Here is a 20,303-nt window from a genome sequence, read left to right on the forward strand (position 1 = left end):
TATACGTTTACGTGCACTCAAAGTCAGCTCACATAATTTCTACCACTATTTAAAATACAGTCAACGACAAACACATATGTTTACGTTCAAATGTTTAGATTTTATTGATATTTTCCAGAACTTCTAGTTTATCCGTTTCATTATACACTTGTCCTGTTTATGAGATTCAGGCATTAATAAATTCACGTACTTTATACAAGCAATAGGCAAATGTTAGAACAAGTACTTAAAGTATCAAAATATTAATAGAGCACCAACCTACTAAATTGGGTACGACTTGTAAACATTGCAGTTTTTCGTTATACAACGCTTCACGTCGACTTCGCACATTGTCGTAATTATTTACGAGCTTAAAATAATAGTTTGCGGACCTCACTCGGTATAGTAATTATTAATATTATTTAAAATAAACGCGTTATAAACCGTAAACAATTTGAATTAATGACATAAATTGACAGCAGACTTTTTTAACTTTTTTTAAATCATAGACAATTGGTGATACAACAAGGAAATATCTGTCAACAAAATTTGGCTAGCCAGACTCTAGCAGAGCAGGCGGAAGACTTGACACACCCATAGAATAACCGGGTGCGTATCGATGGCTATAAACATTTTTATTATAATATCAGTTGCAATAACGCTTTTTTAGTATAATTATTAAATGATGTAACAACACTTAATATATTTTCATATGATATATATTATAATTTTATATAATGATTAATTGATCTAATAACATTTAGCATAACATTCTTGAAGTATAATGCATATTTCCTATACCGAATTTATGATATAAAGTTATTTCATCTAAAGTAGAATAGTTATAACCTTTGTTGATATAATGTATTAGATATATAATTCCACATTTACACACTACAAAAAACGATACTCTTTCTACGTATAACGAACTGCTATTTATAACTAGGTAGCTAAGGTTAAGAACTGCGACCCCTACACAAAACCAACCGCTACCAGAATTCTAGGTTAGGTTAGGTTAACAACTGCGACCCCTACACAAAACCAACCGCTACCAGAATTCTAGGTTAGGTTAGGTTAACAACTGCGACCCCTACACAAAACGAACCGCTAGCAGAAAAGTAGGTTAGGTTAGGTTTATAGGATTGCGTCCATTACACAAACAAACCACTACCAGGATACTAGCTAGGTTAGGTTAGGTTGGAATTGTGACCCCTATATAAAATGAAAGGAATAAAGTTTAGATTAGGTAAAGAAAACCCAATTTGCAAAGAAAAATTGATATATATATTTTTAAATTAAACATTGGATGTTTTTTTTCGATTCAAATTGGAAACCTCACGATACTTGTTAGTATGTACGTGTTTGCTGTAAAAAAAAAGTATCAGGCGTTAAATGTTGTTATATCTACAGAAAATATATTAATTATTTTTATATCGATCATTACACACCCAGAATAACCCCTTTCAAGGAATACGGCGAATTTCCAACCACCCTGTATACTATACATCAAGTTAAATGTAAAACGAGTTGAAACTATTAAGAGCCCTTATTCCTTAGAGCGTTCACCGATTTTGCGAAATAACACTCGATAGATGGCGTTAGCGCTCGGTACGCGAGCGCCGGCAAAGCTAAGCGCGTTTCAACGCAGACAAGAATAATTTTGATACTTTTCAATTTAATTTGCAAGTAAATTTATTTTAACGTTATATTGGCACTCTGTATTTTATTTTATAAGCATGGTAGTAGTCAATAGAGTATATGTGATGAGATAATATATAACCAACGACGAGTAAAAAATAATGATTGTTTACCTCTGTATGTCATGGAATTATTGTGACAAGTTCATCCACGAAGTCAAGTAACTTATTCAAGTCAGTTCACCAAGGAAGTTGAATAATTAAATGTTTTAAAGATAAGGTTATATTAAATAATAATATATACAGGGTGGCCAAAAATAAGTGCATTCCCGTTGCCAGGGAGGTTTAGGGATTATACTGAACTAAGCAACCGCGAACCGCGATGGGACCAACCCCGAAATCGCGAAAAAAAAATTTGGCTGTTTCATACATTTTGTCTAGTCCATTTTCTATGGGAGGGTAATTTTTTTTCCAGCAACCATTTTCTTGCCAGCAGCGGAAAAGCACTTATTTTATGGCCACCCTGTATAATGACAATTGTCATAGCCCAACCTCCCGCTTAACGACCTCGTCTGCATATTACCCTAGCAACCGTTGATGTTATTCGATTGACACTTGACTTGAAAAATATAGTTGTTATGATTATAATATCGTGCATGCATTTATTAAGAATATAACAAATTGGCGACGATGGCGGAAGAAATCGAACGCCTTATCCGTCTACGGGCTTCGATACGCGGCCAACTAACGAAACTACAACAACAATTACTACAAAATCAACCTACTACAGATTTCGAAGTAAGTCAGAGACTGACAAGCTTAGAAAATTACGAGAAGAAATTCGATACAATTCAAAGTGACATAGAATCGCAATCAGAAAATTTAGAATCGGAGATAGAGCAACGACATACAACCGAAGAAAACATTTTACAACTGAAATTGAAACTGCACGGCTTACGCCCTACACCAATTACCGATGCATCTTCAACGTACGTCTCCGTTTCACAACATACGCGGAGCTTGGAAGGTACGAGTACAGACTTACGACCACAACAAACACCGAGGCTCAATTTTACGCCTTTTCATGAAAAAGAAACGTTCAAGAACTTTATAAAAAGACTTACTGTATATTTGCTGCTGAATAATATAACTAACCCAAAAACTAAAGTATACATGTTACTATCAACACTACCCCCGGATTTACATGAAAGAGTCCACGACCTATGCTCTCCAGATGACCCTCTTGATAAAACATTTGAAGAAATCGCAGATATATTAGACAAGTTCATCGACCCGAAACCAAGCATCTGGGCATCCCAACATACCTTCATTACGCGTCTACAACAAGCCGATGAGTCAGTCCCCATTTACGCTTCAGAATTGAAAAAGCTGTCACTCAACTGCGAGTTCAAGTGCTTACACTGCAAAAAGCCTACAATTGATTCGTTCCTATCACTACAATTGATACGCGGCCTGAAGGATGGAGACATCCGTACAAAAATATTGCAAGAAAACGAAACCATGACATTCTCCAAATTAATACATACTGCGGCATTAATGGAAACTGGAAAAAGCGAAAACTTAACCATGTCGACATCCATTCAAAAAATGTCAACTGACAACATCAACAAAATTTCGCAAGCGCACAACCAACCACTACACCCACCGCGAAACAAGCCTATTACGATTAGAGATCTTAAAGGTAAATGCTACCGTTGCGGAAGAGACGATCACAAAGCAAATGAGTGCGGCGCTATAAAAAGTACATGCCGTAAGTGTCAAAAGGAAGGGCACATAGCTCGAGTTTGTTTGCAGCGACATGAACGCAATCAAACGAATCTCCTGAACCACTCGACAAGCAGTGTCAGCACCGAAAGCGTGGGAGACATCCACCTAATTAAAAGTGAATATTCAGACAAATTCATCATTACTGTTGACATTGAAGGCAAGAAGGTTGACATGGAATATGACACTGGAGCTGCACTGTCCGCAATTTCACTCAAAGACTACAAAAAATTAAGAATTAATAACAAGATATTAAATACTACTACGACATTTAGAACCTATACGAAACAATCCTTCAAACCGATCGGCGTAGCTTACGTCAAATGCGCTTACAAACATCAAACATTCTATGGAAAACTGTACATAATTGACATGGATGTTGAACCGGTTTTGGGTAGGAGCTGGATGAAAGAATTCAAAGTAGATTTTGCTGACATGAGAAGCGTTGAAACATGTTCGAAGGAACCGAAACTAGAGAAATTACTTAAAGAATATGACTCTACCGTCTTCAATTCAAACCTGGGCGAAATTCCAAACGTCCGAGGTCATCTGACACTGAGAGAAGATGCGAAACCAATATTTATCAAACCACGCAGAATACCGTATGCGTTACGTGCAAAAGTAGATGAAGAAATTGATAGACTAGAGAAACAAGGAATCATTACAAAAATCGATCACTCCGAATGGGGTACACCAGTCGTACCGATAGTGAAGCCCAATGGCAACATTAGACTTTGCGCAGATTACAAAATCACCTTAAATAAAGTAATAAAAGATGAACAATACCCAATCCCCATAATTGAAGACATCCTTGCCGAAATGAACGGAGGACAACTTTTCTGCACCTTGGATATCACACAAGCATACTTAAACATGGTCATGGATGAAGAAAGTGCCCTACTACAGACCCTAAGCACACACAAAGGCACCTTCAAGGTAAACAGGCTCATGTTTGGAGTAAAAGTAGCCCCTAGTCTTTGGCAGAAATTTATGGACCAGCTGTTAATGGGCATCGAAGGCGTCAAGTGCTTTTTCGACGATATAATAATTCAAGGCTCGACTGAAGAACAGCTCCTCACCAGACTTAGACAAGTTTTACAAAAACTCAAAGAGAGTAACCTTCGAGTCAATAAAGAAAAATGTGACTTCTTCAAACGTAGCATCAATTACTTAGGGCATACCATAGACAAAGACGGATTACATAAGAACCAGGACAAGGTCAAGGCAATTGCAAATGCACAACGCCCAACTAACGTAAACGAATTAAGAACCTTTTTAGGCATGGCAAACTACTACAATAAATTTATACCGAATCTATCATCCATTACTAACCCTCTGAACGAATTATTGAAGAAAGGTGCGAAATATCTTTGGACTACAAAATGTGAAGAAAGTTTTAATACTATTAAGGAAGAAATACTGAGTGAGCGGATATTAATACACTTCGATCAAAATAAAGCTCTCATTCTGGCTACAGATGCCTCACCCTTGGGCCTTGGTGCCGTTCTGAGTCACAGATTACCTGACGGTTCAGAACGTCCCATAGCATTCGCATCTAGATCCCTTACAACCAGTGAAAAGAAATATAGTCAAATTGACAAGGAAGCGACAGCCATCTTCTGGGGATTAAAGAAATTCTTTCACTACTGTTATGGCCGGAAATTCACCCTTATCACCGATCACAAGCCGCTTACATCTATTTTTCACCCGCACCAGACATTACCTACCTTAAGCACGATGAGACTATTCCATTATGCGCACTTCCTCTCCGGATTCGACTACAACATTGAATATAGAACTTCAACGAAAAATGCAAATGCAGACTACCTCTCTCGCTTCCCGATAGAGAAAATAAATGACAACAAGATTGACCAACACTGCGTATTCCAATTGAAGCACATACACGCAATAAATATTTCACCGGAAACAATCGCCAGAGAAACCAAAGAAGACCCTGAATTACAAAACTTACTACAAATACTTCAGTCAGGTGCGTCACTCAGAGAATCTGGATATAAAGATAACGAACTGACATTACAAAATGATTGCATTCTAAAAGGTACACGAGTAATGATTCCGCATAGATTGCGGCAACAGATATTAGAGGAACTACGTACCGGTCACATTGGAATTTTGAAAATGAAACTCCTTGCACGAAGCTTCGTATATTGGAAAAATATTGATAAAGATATTGACGACAAAGTCAACTCGTGTCGAACATGTCGTCTAGAACAGAACGCTCCACCAAAAGCACCGATTCATCACTGGGAAGACCCTGCAGGCCCATGGCAAAGAATACACATAGACTTCGCGGGCCCTATATCTGGTTATCAGCTGCTAATTGTAGTAGATGCATTCTCTAAATGGGTCGAAATCATTCCAACGAAAACAACCACGAGCTCATTTTGCATTCAAAAACTAGACGAATTATTTGATACTTTCGGATTACCCTACACCTTGGTCTCTGACAATGGTAGACAGTTCACATCACAAGAATTTCAGAACTTCTTAAGCAATAATGGCATTGTACATAAGACCATTGCCCCGTACCACCCAGCGACCAACGGTCAAGCGGAACGATTTGTACAAACAATCAAAAAAACACTGCACAAATTAGAGGGGGAGAGTGGCGTGATAACACAGAAGATCCTAAAAGTTAAGAGGATACTTCGAGGTACGCCAGGCAGCTCTGGAGATACTCCCTACATGCGCATGTTCGGGAGAGAAGTAAGAACAAGACTGACGGCGAAGATCCGTGCGCCTCCAAGGTCCCCTCTCCGACCAGCTCCGACTCCGACTACAATAAAGCAATTCGCCTTAGGCAGTAGAGTCCAGGCGCGAAGCTACTCTGTATCTGATAAGAAGTGGCAGTTCGGTATAGTGAGACGCCGGCTCGGGAACCTACATTACGAAATTGTAATTGACGACGGACGTGTCTGGATCCGACACCTGGACCAGCTGCTCCCGGCTCCAGGGATTCCACGGAATCACGGCGGAGGCGTGTCATAGCCCAACCTCCCGCTTAACGACCTCGTCTGCATATTACCCTAGCAACCGTTGATGTTATTCGATTGACACTTGACTTGAAAAATATAGTTGTTATGATTATAATATCGTGCATGCATTTATTAAGAATATAACAACAATAAATTCGAGAGTACCTGCAAGTAACAACTACTGAACTCTCTGAAGTTCGATTTTATGTCTAAAACAGAAGTATCTCCGTTTTTAGGGTTCCGTACCCAAAGGGTAAAACGGGACCCTATTACTAAGACTCCGCTGTCCGTCCGTCCGTCCGTCCGTCAATCACCAGGCTGTATCTCACGAATCGAGATAGCTAGACAGTTGAAATTTTCACAGATGATGTATTTCTGTTGCCGCTATAACAACAAATACTAAAACAGAATAAAATAAAGATTTAAGTGGGGCTCCCATACTGTTGTAAACGTGATTTTTGATAGAAGTTAAGCAACGTCGGGCTCGGGCGGGGTCAGTACTTGGATGGGTGACCGTTTTTATAGATAATGGTACGGAACCCTTCGTGTGCGAGTCCGACTCGCACTTGGCCGGTTTTTATTTAGAACGAAGTTGATTTATAAGGTTTACTTGATCCTTGTGGGAAGCAAATGAAGCTTTATTTGTAAGTATGTATGTAAAATAAAATAATATTAATAATCTATCAACCGCATCTAGATCGATAGTGCTCGTCAAGGAAAATCTATTGAGCCCAAACACGATGGAGTTATGATGAGTAGATTAGGAGTTCTGGTGACCAACTCCTGACTCCATCATGAAAACCTGGACTTCATCTAGATTCTAGATCGATGGTGCTTGTCGGGGCAAATCTATTGATCCCAAACACGATGGAGTTATGATGAATAGATTAGAACATCTGGTGACCATCTCATGATGGAGTCAGGAGCTGGTCACCAGAAGGGTCTCATGACCCTGGATCTCATCTAGATAGATGGTGCTCGTCGAGGCAAATCGATTGAGCCCAAACACGATGGAGTGATAATGAGTAGATTAGGAGTTCTGGTGACCAACTCCTGACTCCATCATGAGAACCTGGACCTCATCTAGATCGATGGTGTTCGTCAAGGAAAATTTATTGAGCCCAAACAGGATGGAGTTATGATGAGTAGATTAGGAGTTCGGTGACCATTACTGACTCCATCATGAGAACCTGGACTTCATCTAGATCGATGGTGCTCGTCGGGGCAAATCTATTGAGCCCAAACACGATGGAGTTATTATGAGTAGATTAGAACATCTGGTGACCATCTCATGATGGAGTCAGGAGTTGGTCACCAGAAGGGTCTCATGACCCTGGACCTCATCTAGATAGATGGTGCTCGTCGAGGCAAATCGATTGAGCCCAAACACGATGGACTTATGATGAGTAAATTAGGACTTCTGGTGACCATCTCATGATGGAGTCAGAAGTTGGTCACCAGAAGGGTCTCATGACCCTGGACCTTATCTAGATAGATGGTGCTCGTCAGGGCAAATCATTTGAACCCAAACACGATGGAGTGTTAATGAGTAGATTAGGAGTTCTGGTGACCAACTCCTGACTCCATCATGAGAACCTGGACCTCATCTAGATCGCTGGTGTTCGTCAAGGAAAATCTATTGAGCCCAAACACGATGGAGTTATGATGAGTAGATTAGGAGTTCGGTGACCATTCCTGACTCCATCATGAGAACCTGGACATCATCCAGGTCGTCCGGGTATAATAAAAATGCAAACCCTAACCAGAATTCAAGTAACACTGAAAATCTATCACATAAGCGAGAGTCGGTTGTTAAAATTAAATATGGTGTAAAAAATGTACACCCTTGGATCAAGATTTTCTAATCATAGTATACAGCACTTCTCGGAACTCTCTCGATGGTTACGAAAGCAACGAACGCCTGACGGTCGAGCACAGGTCCGTCCCCTAAGCGCACTCGGCGGAGACTGAGCGCGCGGTGTCGGTGCAGCGTGATTTATACGTCTTTAAAAAAATATAGATTTACGGCTAGGTAGGTCCTATAGTTATGATTTTTTTTTTATGAGTAGACATAAAGTTACAATTTGATAAAATATTATTTTTGGGGCATATATAAGTCCAATTTGCGATAAAAAAATGTAATGTAACCCTGTTTTCACCAAAAAAATGAAGAAAACTCGGAAGGTTTTTTATCAATTTTTTAAAATGAATCTTCGATTTTCAAGCATGTCAGCCCCTCGTACAAGATATGGTGAGTTGAATTGTAATCATTCATGTACCAAATGATTCTTGTTTACTGCAAAATTGAGAACCGAAACGACCCTTCTCACTGCAAAATTTGAAAAAGACTCCTAAGAAAACTCATTTATTTTAGGTTCAAAAAGAGAAAATGAAAATTTGAACGTTTTCAGCCCCTAGTTTAAGAAATGATTATTTAAGTACGTTATCAGTTTTTGAATAAATACTAATAGTTACGTCGTAATCTTAAATGAAAAAGGAAGCATTTTGCAAAATACGCTCGTCTGTAGGAGTAAGGACTCTTAAGGAGACTTCCTGTGTGCTTGGCGGGAATCAGTCGTAATTGTAGCTAGTACCTAACTCGACCTGTTCTCTTCTAGTTTTTACACAAGTCGATACTGACTGCATGCAAGAGCTCACTCGGGTTGGATTTAGTATTCTTTTGACGGACGTTCAGTCCTGATCCTGATCCTGACATTGGTACGTAAATAATTGCGAAGCAACTTTACGGGGTCGCAGGACACTTTCTGCTGAGACGGACGTCGGACATCAGAAAGGTAAGTACAATGACATGTTGTTTTTGTTTCCCTGTCCCTTTTAGCAGCAAGATGACAAAAATGTCCGGCGAAAGGATAACCCGTGCCTTAATCCTGTGTCGGCTAGTGCGCAGATCTAATCGAATGGTTTCCTGTCATCTTGAAGAGACCATCGTGTATGTAAAAGTGGATAATGACTTAGTAACCTAAGGCTTAAAACGCGACGCGTCGCCAGAAGTCAACCAACCACGTAGGTACAAGAGCCAGCGGAACCCACCAGTCGATCTGTATTTTGAATGCTAAAGGCAATCGGCTTTCTTTCATAGTTTTATTACACGACCGCATCCGCGCCACCACAGGATGTTCCCTCACCAACTTAACTTTACAGCTCACACAGCCTTAGTAGTGCAGAGTTAAGCGTTATTTTCGCTTGTTTTGGTGATAGGGTGGGGTTGTCATCACGTCTCCATATTTCCTCGATATAAAGTGTATCAGTGCAGGGAATTTGATTACGGATAATCGGTGTAACGGACGCTAGTTATGGGCACTTTATATGCGTGACACTTATTGCGACCACCCCTGAAGCACAATGATTTAATATTTACATAAAAAATACTATTTAGTGAAGTATCTATCTAGGTATTATACACGCGATGGTCATTGTAAAATGACCGCTCCGCAGCGCTTTTCACTCTTTTGCCTTTGGTGCAAAAAAACTAGACATAGGCTTTTGTGCCAGTTAAATATAATGAAGTGTACTGTATAGCTGTATCGCCCTACGGCAGCCTTACGGCTGATAGTCTGCTATTCATTATACACTTAAGTCATTAATATAAATAGAATAATATACAAGATACGAGAATAGTTACTATATGAGCGAAGATTCGAACCCCCGAAAAGAAATTCCAGATAAATTGGTTCAACATAAACATCTTATGTCTTACGATGCTATATGTCATATCGTAACACAAGAATGATATAAATAAGAGTAACTGAAGTGTCGTTCACACAATTAATCGAGAAATGTCGCTATTCCTATCCCGCGACGGAAATCCGTAAGGCGCATAAATCCACCGCTAAGGTTATTATTGTTATTAAAGCGCAGTGTAATGCTATAATTGTTGCCATTACCGGGTAATGTCACGTTCTGTGACTGCAGCTTGTTGACGTCAAACGGGCTTGGCAGGTTGCATATCACACGTGGTTTGTTATAAATAAATATCAGTCAATTCAATAGATTGTTATGCATGGGTCACTTTCACCATTAGCTTCTGAGATTATTTGTGGTCATATTATACAATATCCAATAAGTATTTCGAGGGTGAAATGGGTGCTTTCACCCGAGTTAACACTATTTTTTTCTTTTCGACTATGAAAGTGAAACTTAGCTTACCTACATAAACTTTCAATTGACCTTAACTCGAATAGTGTCATGCTCATGAAGCCCCCTCCAGACTATGCGCGTGTATCGCGGGCGAAGCTGCGAACGTGGGTGTGGTGTCGATTTAGCTGCCTGCGAAAATCGACGCCACACTCGCGTTCGCGGCTTCGCGCCGCGATTCGCGCACGAGTGAGGAGGGGGCTTCAGACCAGCGAGCTTTGTTTGTTTACGTAACGATCTTATAAAAATATGGCAACTTATAATATGTTTAAAAAACAACTACGCGCCTTTTCAGGGCGAAGACAGGTACGCGCGAAATATAGGTTTCGCAATTTAAGACAATATGGTGATCAAATTGCTGTAAAAATAAAATTGCGCTTACAGTTTCATTGTATACAGGACGTATTGTTACGTACGTACCTACCTATCTCTTCGTGCCATGAGATACCCACCTATCATCGTAGATTACTTACATGCAGCTACCGTTTGGAACTTTGGAAATGGTCTAATGCGCACGTATGATGTTTTCTAGCTTTTCATATTTCAAATTATACGCTAACCCGCGGATTTTATAAAAATTTTTGACAGTTCAGTACAAATGTCGCACTAACTCTTGTGAATCAACCTGTAACCTGTATCTGATGACTGTTTACACTCACTGTTTTACACAACTTTTGTTTCGCATTCCTCCATCCAGAGCCTAGCAACAGTAGCTCACTGTCAGCAGCAACGCCAACTTACCTTCCCATTGTTCCACGAGCTGTTATTGTCGCCGACCATCGACCACTCGCCTCACTAAAACCTATATTTGATGACTGATGTTGGTGTCGGCCTGGCAGTTGTAGGATACATTAGGGGCTGTCTATAAATTACGTCATCGATTTTTGACACCCCCCCCCTAAAATCATCGAAAAATCATGCTTCGAATGACCCCGTTTCCTCCTACGTCATGCTACCATCATCCGATGTCCAGATCCCCCCCTAATTTGAAATGACGTAATTTATGAATAGCCCCTTAGTTGCTGCACAAATACCTATTTAATATAAACTACAACTACATATTGTAGCATTCCATTTTTCTACCCGTTTCTACATTCCGTATGATTTCCCAAGCTTTTTATTTCAAGAGATCAGTTTAAACATAGTTATTTACCTACTTAATCAAAAATATGCTGCTACGAGTACCTATTTAAAATACTCCCATCGAGAATTTCTCCAAGACTACTGTAAGCAGTTCTTCAAAAAAATTCCACTAGTCAATACAGTTTGCCGTAAACACTTAGGTGGGCCATATTGCTGTTCCTGAGTCATGGGTGATTTCTACGTTATTAAGACGAAACGGGAGGTGAGCGCGAAGTCAATTTTGAGATTTCGAGGTGAATATACCCGTCGCTCTGACGGGGCGTAACCGCGACGTGAGAGACTGTATTTGTGTGTGTAATACACGCACGCATGCGCTGGTACTCGCGCGCGCGCTTCACTGTCTCCAATTTGCAATTGTAACTTTTCTTTCGGTACTTACTGCCAAGTGCCACATAGCGTTCACTTACCTAAGTATGTATTGCGATTGAACTTTTTGACCCGGCTTACTAGTTTTAAGTTAATACTAGTATGTAAAGATGCAACGGATAGTTGTTTGGCCGGATACCGGAATGAGTGGATGTTTAAATCGTTTTAAAATAATAAACGAGTACGATATGACCGTGACTGTTTCTTAAATCCAATTTGTTTACTCCGAAATCAAGATACTATCCGGTATCCGCCCGGATAGTAAGTCACTATCCGGTATCCGGCCGGATATTAAAATTAGGGCCGGATACCGGATAGTGACCTAATATCCGGTGCATCTCTACTTGTATGTACTTACTATTTTTTTTTCAATTATGCTTAAAAACGAAGTATAGACATGACATAACTGAATATTAACGTAAAGACGTTAAGTAAGGCAGGATATACAGAACATGAACCATTTGTACTGTCACGCTCCGTGATTGTTGAGCCATTTAGGGTTCTTACTAAATAGGACATTCCATAGAGTACGAGTAAGTATGGAACAACCAGTTCAGCTAGGACTAGGGAATGCAATCTAGATCTCGCGAGATCTCGGACGTATTTTCGGGATTTAATTTTGTTGACACGAAATCTCGATTTGTGCAATCTCGAGATTTTCGAGATCTCGAACGAGATTGAAAGTGAATTACTTTGTTTTGAGTAATATTTTTAACCTTAGATTCATGTTATTCAGGCAGTGCTATTATGTGTGACCGGCTTTAGCTGACGATAAAAACACGGTGGCGCACTTGGTCGAGAATTCCCGTGCCTCGAGAAATTAAAAAGGTCGTGAAACCAGAAACCCTACATAAAAGTAAAGTAAAGAAAAATGAATTTATTTTCAAAATATAACGTGACGTACCTTATATAAGTAGTATATATGTCGGCGGCATATTGTAAAATCGGGCATATCGAGATAATCCTAGGCGTATCATGAAACGCCACCATTTCCTGATCTGACTAATATTAACCTAGGCATATCATTCCTTGCATTCCAATGCAAACCAATGCATTCGTTTATATTTCTAGCTTCATACCGGGCGCATCGTAAAATAATTGATCGAGATATTCCTAGGCATATCACGAAACGCCGCCATTTCATGATCTGACTAATACGTCCTTATACTATACGTTCCTTTTGAGTAGCATGCGTACTAAAATAACGTAGCGTCACCGACCACCAGACATATCGTGCAAACCTCAACATTTAAGCATATCAATTAAAGTAGTGTGTGTGTATAGTGCGACGTATTAGTCAGATCATAAAATGCCGGCATTTCATGATCTGCCTAGGAATATCACACCTTGAGGTTTGCACGATATGGCTGGTGGTCGCTAGGCAGATGGTCGCTAGGCAGATCATGAAATGGCGGATTTTCATGATCTGCCTAGGAATATCACACCCTACTTATTTGATATGACTAAACGTCGCCAGGCAAATCATCAAACTTTAAGGTTTGAACGACATCCAGACATATTACGATCTGCCTTATGAAAGAGGCGGCAGAACGATCAGACCAACGCATTCCTTGATATTTTATTTATTTATTTTATTTTATTTTAGTACATGGAAAACCAACAGCGCTATATATATCCAGAGATTACAATAGAATCACAGAGCCAATTATAGGTTCTGATATTTCTAGGTTCATACCGGGCGCATCGTAAAATAATTCATCGAGATATTCCTAGGCATATCATGAAACGCCGCCATTGGATGATCTGACTAATACGTCGCACTATACCTACGTTCCTTTTGAGTAGCATGCGTAGGTACTAAAATAACGTAGCGTCCACAAACGTACTATAGTCTGTTAAGCTATTTCAATGGTTTTCATTTGCTAATACCCTACTTTATTCGATATGTCTAAACGTTGAGGTTTGCACGATATGGCTGGTGGTGTCAGATCATGAAATGCCGGCGTTTAATGATCTGCCTAGGAATATCACACCTTGAGGTTTGCACGATATGGCTGGTGGTCGCTAGGCAGATCATGAAATGGCGGCGTTTCATGATCTGCCTAGGAATATCACACCCTACTTATTTGATATGCCTAAACGTCGCCAGGCAAATCGTCAAACGTTGAGGTTTGAACGATATGGCTGGTAGTCGCTAGTAAGATCATGAAATGGCGGCGTTTCATGATACGTTTAGGAATATCTCGATATGCCCGATTTTACGATCTGCCGCCGACATATATATGGAATTCTTTGAGATTTTTGATTAAAATAACATATTTTTAGTTACTTTGTCATATCTCGATCTCGTCGAGATTAATCTCGATCCAGAAAATCTGACTGTCGAGATCTCGAAACACCCAATCTCGATTCGGATTTTTTGTGCGAGATCTCGAATCGCCAATCTTGGTGCGGGATTGCATTCCCTAGCTAGGACCTTAAATTGCTCGACAATTACTGAGCGTGACCGTACCTAAAAATTTTGTAAACCCATAACCATGCAATAAAATATTTTTGATTTTGATTTCTAATTTGAAATATTAGAATCAATAAGTTCAAAATAGATTGTATATGTAACTACAAAAATGTGTTCCCTCTCAACGCAAAACCCCTTGTGTCTTAGGAGGATCTATGTACATATTTTCACACAAGACGGTTTATCGATAACTTCTTACATCACTAGATTATCGACATTAAATGTCGACTATTGCCCATCACTTTTCTGGCTGTGTACGTATTTAGAAACTTGACTCCGCCCCTAAAATTAGTGCGATAGGGACAACTGCAGCTGAGGCGAAAAATCCTGCGTAAAAACATGTAAAAATGTCAAAAATCGAGGTTTCGTACTCCACTGTTTCCTACTCCAAAACTTAACCAATCGTAACCAAATTTGGAAATCTAAATGATTATGAAATTATCTGTGTCGGACCGTTTTGCTTTTTTGGCTAATTGATATCAGTTTTGAATACCACGCCTGTTATTGCGGCATAGTCAATTAGGCCATTTTGGCCATTTTTGAAGGGCTCTAGCGCCTTAAGAGCGCTATTACATTTCGGCGTTGAGCGAGTTTAGGTATTTTACGCGCTGCGGCAGGCCGTGCGAGCTCAGTACGCCGATCCCTTCTACCACGCTCGCACTACAATGATGGATTAAACATTCTTGATCCTTCGCGAAGCATATTGAAATCAACCATAACAACACTAACTGTACTTAACTTTTAAAGTTCTAAAACTGTTATTTGGTAAGTACGAAAATACTAAATGCAGTGCAAATGTACATAGGGGCTGTTCATAAATTACGTCATCTATTTTTGACGATTTTTGACCCCCCCCCCCCCCCCCCCCCCCCGCCCCTCAAATCATCCAAAAATCAAGCTTCGGATGAATCTGTTTCCTCCTACGTCATGTTACCATCATCCGATGTCCAGACCCCCCCCCCACTCCTCCCATTTGAAACGACGTAATTTATGAATAGCCCCATACTTGTACTTATGAAGGTATATTACTCGAAAGAAATTATAGGTACCTACTCGCTTATTTACATGTTTCGTCATTGCATTTGGTACCTATAGGTTGTAAAGTTTGTATCAACGAGGGTTTAAAAACGAACTGGTACTGAGGATCTGATGATGATTAAGGTGGTCACGGATACCAATCAACCATGTAGTAACATGATTAGGCTCGTTTGATTCGTCTCAACAAGATCTTTGACACTGAAGATACACAGGGTCTGATGATGGAGCTGGAAGGTGGCCACGGGTACCAGTCTATCATGTAACTAAATAACTTCGTGTTTGGGCTCGTTTGATTCGTCTCAACAAGATCTTTGACACAAGACAGTACTCAGGCTCTGATGATGGAGCTGGAAGGTACCATTACCAATCAACCATGCAACTAAACCACATCGTGTTTAGGATCGTTTGATTCGTCTCAACAAGATCTTTGACACTAAGTGATACTCAGAGTCTGATGATGGAGCTGGAAGGTGGTCACCGGTACCAATCAACCATGCAACTAAACCACTTCGTGTTTAGGCTCGTTTTATTCGTTTCAACAAGATCTTTGACACAAGATAGTACTCAGGGTCTGATGTTGGAGCCGGAAGGTGGTCACCGGTACCAATCAACCATGCAACTAAACCATTTCGTGTTTAGGCACGTTTTATTCATCTTAACAAGATCTTTGACACAAGGTAGTACTCAGGGTCTGATGATGGAGCGCGAAGGTGGCGACGGGTACCTGTCTATCATCATCAGCTCCATCATCAGACCCTGAGTAGTATCTTGTGTCAAACATCTTATTGCGACGAATCAAATGAGCCCAAACACGAAGTGGTTCAGTTACATGGTAGACTGGTACCCGTGGCCACAGTCCAGCTCCATCATCAGACCCTGAGTACTAACTTGTGTCAAAGATCTTGTTGCGACGAATCCCAAGTAGCACAGATAGCTCTATAACTACTCACTTTTAGTTCTATCTAACGCTCTGTGCGTATTAAGACACTTATAAGAGCACACTCGTGGTCCTACAGCTGTATAATAGATCTCAGTGATATTTATATAGCTTAGGGCTGATTAAAAGCTGCATTACGGCTCTGAAAACTACCATTAATACGCAAAGAGTGATATAAAGGTATATTTGCTACGACCCTATACAGCTTTAAGGGTTATCAAATGCTTTAACCGTTATAAGGTCTGTTTAGTGGATAAAATTACGCCATGTGCTGTATAAGGAGGTAATTGTGGACTTTTATTACGTTGACTTATTAAGGGAACACAAGTGAACTATTATGAAGCTAATAGACGTATAATGGAACACATGTGGCACATAATACAGCTTGTCGCTTAACATGTTTACCGCTAAGCAGCTTTTATTACACTGACTTTTAAGGGAGCACGAGTGAACTAATATGAAGCCAATAGACGTATAATGGAACACATGTGGCACATAATACAGCTTATCGCTGAACGTGTTTACCGCTAAGCAGCTTTTATTACGCTGACTTTTTAAGGAAGCACGAATGAACTATTATGAAGCCAATAGACGTATAATGGAACACACTTGGCACATAATACAGCTTATCGCTGAACATGTTTACCGCTAACCAGCTTTTATTACGCTGACTTTTAAGGGAGCACGAGTGAACTAATATGAAGCCAATAGACGTATAAATGGAACACATGGGGCGCATAATACAGCTTATAGCTGAACATGTTTACCGCTAAGCAGCTTTTATTATTCTGACTTTTTGAGGAAGCACGAATGAACTATTATGAAGCCAATAGACGTATAATGGAACACATGGGGCGCATAATACAGCTTATCGCTGAACATATTTACCGCTAAAGCAGCTTTTATTTCGCTGACTTATTATAAGGGAGAACGAGTGAACTATTATGAAACCAATAGACGTATAATCGAACACATGTGGCGCATAATACGGCTTAGCGCTGAACATGTTTACCGCTAAGCAGCCTATTATACTGCCATTGGGACTGTCTGCATAGCGGCTGTTAAAACGTTCACAAGATGCCTTATAACTGTTTAGAGGTTCACTAGTGTATCGAAATAACGACTTGGACTTTATAGTGGTTCACTTAAGTATCTTTATCAGATATATAACAGTCGTATGCTGCATATAAGAATTTTAACGGTTCACGTTGCTTTTTAACATTGACCGCCATTTTATTGTATATAACCTATAAAATTGAAATTGCTTTTCCAACTTTTAAGGGTAACAATAAGGTTTTGTGCCTGAGTTCTTAACCTAAATCATTAGTTTAGTACTTCCTATAACGTATTATTAACTTTTTATCTCATAATTCTGTCCAAACCACTGAAATAGTTTTTACACATAGCTTATTTATATCATTAATTTAAATAAATACTGATTATTTTCGTGGCGCACTGAAATTTTCTTAGATAATGTATATATATAATATCAATAAACTTGCATTCCCAAACATCTTTCTCGCATTAATATATAAAAGATCATGTACACACATTTAACTAAACACTTTAACAAAATGACTTATGGTGTCGTTGCGCTTAACGTTTTTGCTTCAATATAAATATGTTCACCTCTGCGTTCGTCGTCACTATACAAAATTTAATAGCTGATTTTTAAGGCAGAGGTATAAAAGTATGTTATTAATTATCTTTTATTCAGCCCAACATCAATCTTTCCCGGTATTAGGGCGCACATGTGACATATTAGCTTAATAAAGGGTAACTGGTGGTCTCTTACCCAGTCAATATACACCTCTTATAACTCCTGTTACCCCTTATAATTCCGTTAAATTGCTGCTACAACGCTCTTAAGTAGCTATGTGAACTTAAGGCTGCCTAATTTGTGCCCATTTAAGAGTTATAAAAGCTGAAAAGACGCTTATACAGCTCTTATGCAGCTTTTATATTCCAGCTTCAAGCGTATTCGTACCTCATTATGCGGCTGCTATACAGCTAATCTGTGCTACTTGGGATCGAACGAAGCCAAACACGAAGTGGTTTAGTTGCATGGTTGATTGGTACCGGTGACCACCTTCCGGATCCATCATCAGACCCTCAGTACTACCTTGTGTCAAAGATCTTGTTGCGACAAATCAAACGAGCCCAAACACGAAGTGGTTCAGTTACATGGTAGACTGGTACCCGTGGCCACAGTCCAGCTCCATCATCAGACCCTGAGTACTAACTTGTGTCAAAGATCTTGTTGCGACGAATCAAACGAGCCCAAACACGAAGTGGTTTAGTTGCATGGTTGATTGGTACCGGTGACCACCTTCCGGCTCCATCATCAGACTCTGAGTACTATCTTAAGTCAAAGATCTTGTTGAGACGAATAAAACGAGCCTAAACACGAAGTGGTTTAGTTGCATTGTTGATTGGTACTGGTGACCACCTTCCGGCTCCATCATCAGACCCTGAGTACTATCTTAAGTCAAAGATCTTGTTGAGCCGAATCAAACGAGCCCAAACACGAAGTGGTTTAGTTGCATGGTTGATTGGTACCGGTCACCACCTTCCGGATCCATCATCAGACCCTCAGTACTACCTTGTGTCAAAGATCTTGTTGCGACAAATCAAACGAGCCCAAACACGAAGTGGTTCAGTTACATGGTAGACTGGTACCCGTGGCCACCTTCCAGTTCCATCATCAGATCCTGAGTACTATCTTGTGTCCAAGGTCTTGTTGAGACGAATCAAACGAGCCTAAACACGAAGTGGTTTAGTTGCATGGTTGATTGGTACCGGTGACCACCTTCCGGCTCCAACATCAGACCCTGAGTACTATCTTGTGTCAAAGATCTTATAGAAACGAATAAAACGAGCCTAAACACGAAGTGGTTTAGTGGCATGGTTGATTGGTACCGGTGACCACCTGCCGGCTCCATCATCAGACCCTGAGTACTATCTTGTGTCAAAGATCTTGTTGAGACGAATCAAACGAGCCTAAACACGAAGTGGTTTAGTTGCATGGTTGATTGGTACCGGTGACCACCTTCCGGCTCCATCATCAGACCCTGAGTATTATCTTGTGCCAAAGATCTTGTTGAGACGAATCAAACGAGCCCAAACACGAAGTGGTTTAGTTGCATGGTTGATTGGTACCGGTGACCACCTTCCGGCTCCATCATCAGACCCTGAGTACTATCTTAAGTCAAAGATCTTGTTGAGACGAATAAAACGAGCCTAAACACGAAGTGGTTTAGTTGCATTGTTGATTGGTACTGGTGACCACCTTCCGGCTCCATCATCAGACCCTGAGTACTATCTTAAGTCAAAGATCTTGTTGAGCCGAATCAAACGAGCCCAAAAACGAAGTGGTTTAGTTGCATGGTTGATTGGTACCGGTGACCACCTTCCGGCTCCATCATCAGACCCTGAGTACTATCTTGTGTCAAAGATCTTGTTGAGATGAATAAAACGAGCCTAAACACAAAGTGGTTTAGTTGCATGGTTGATTGGTACCGGTGCCCACCTTCCGGCTCCATCATCAGACCCTGAGTACTATCTTGAGTCAAATAAATACATATAGAATGTCAGGTCGTTTCAAATATTTTTAATCCTGTCCGGTAGTTTATTAAACTGTACCATTATAAATTATAATACTATAAAAACGGTGCTAGGATCAAAGTCTCTCGTTGCGGTTTACACGCACACAGTATAGCGTTTTACACGGCGCCCGCCGCACACAATGATAAAAAACCTCGTCGTCGCCGTTGAAAATGCGCGGAGCCGTC

General features: G+C 40.1%; 1 protein-coding gene and 1 long non-coding RNA gene across 2 annotated transcripts in view; one reads left to right on the top strand and one right to left on the bottom strand.

Moving 5' to 3' along the window:
• LOC134793010 (peroxisomal acyl-coenzyme A oxidase 3) overlaps nucleotides 1-20,303 on the bottom strand; it is a 310,171-nt gene that overhangs the window by 193,971 nt on the left and 95,897 nt on the right. The window lies entirely within an intron of this gene.
• LOC134792998 (uncharacterized) lies at nucleotides 7,093-8,763 on the top strand. The gene is made up of 2 exons (XR_010144488.1): nucleotides 7,093-7,163; nucleotides 7,424-8,763. It is a non-coding gene; the product is annotated as an uncharacterized LOC134792998 (long non-coding RNA).

This window comes from Cydia splendana, chromosome 8 (assembly GCF_910591565.1).
Source record: "Cydia splendana chromosome 8, ilCydSple1.2, whole genome shotgun sequence".
In the NCBI taxonomy this organism is placed as follows: domain Eukaryota; kingdom Metazoa; phylum Arthropoda; class Insecta; order Lepidoptera; family Tortricidae; genus Cydia; species Cydia splendana.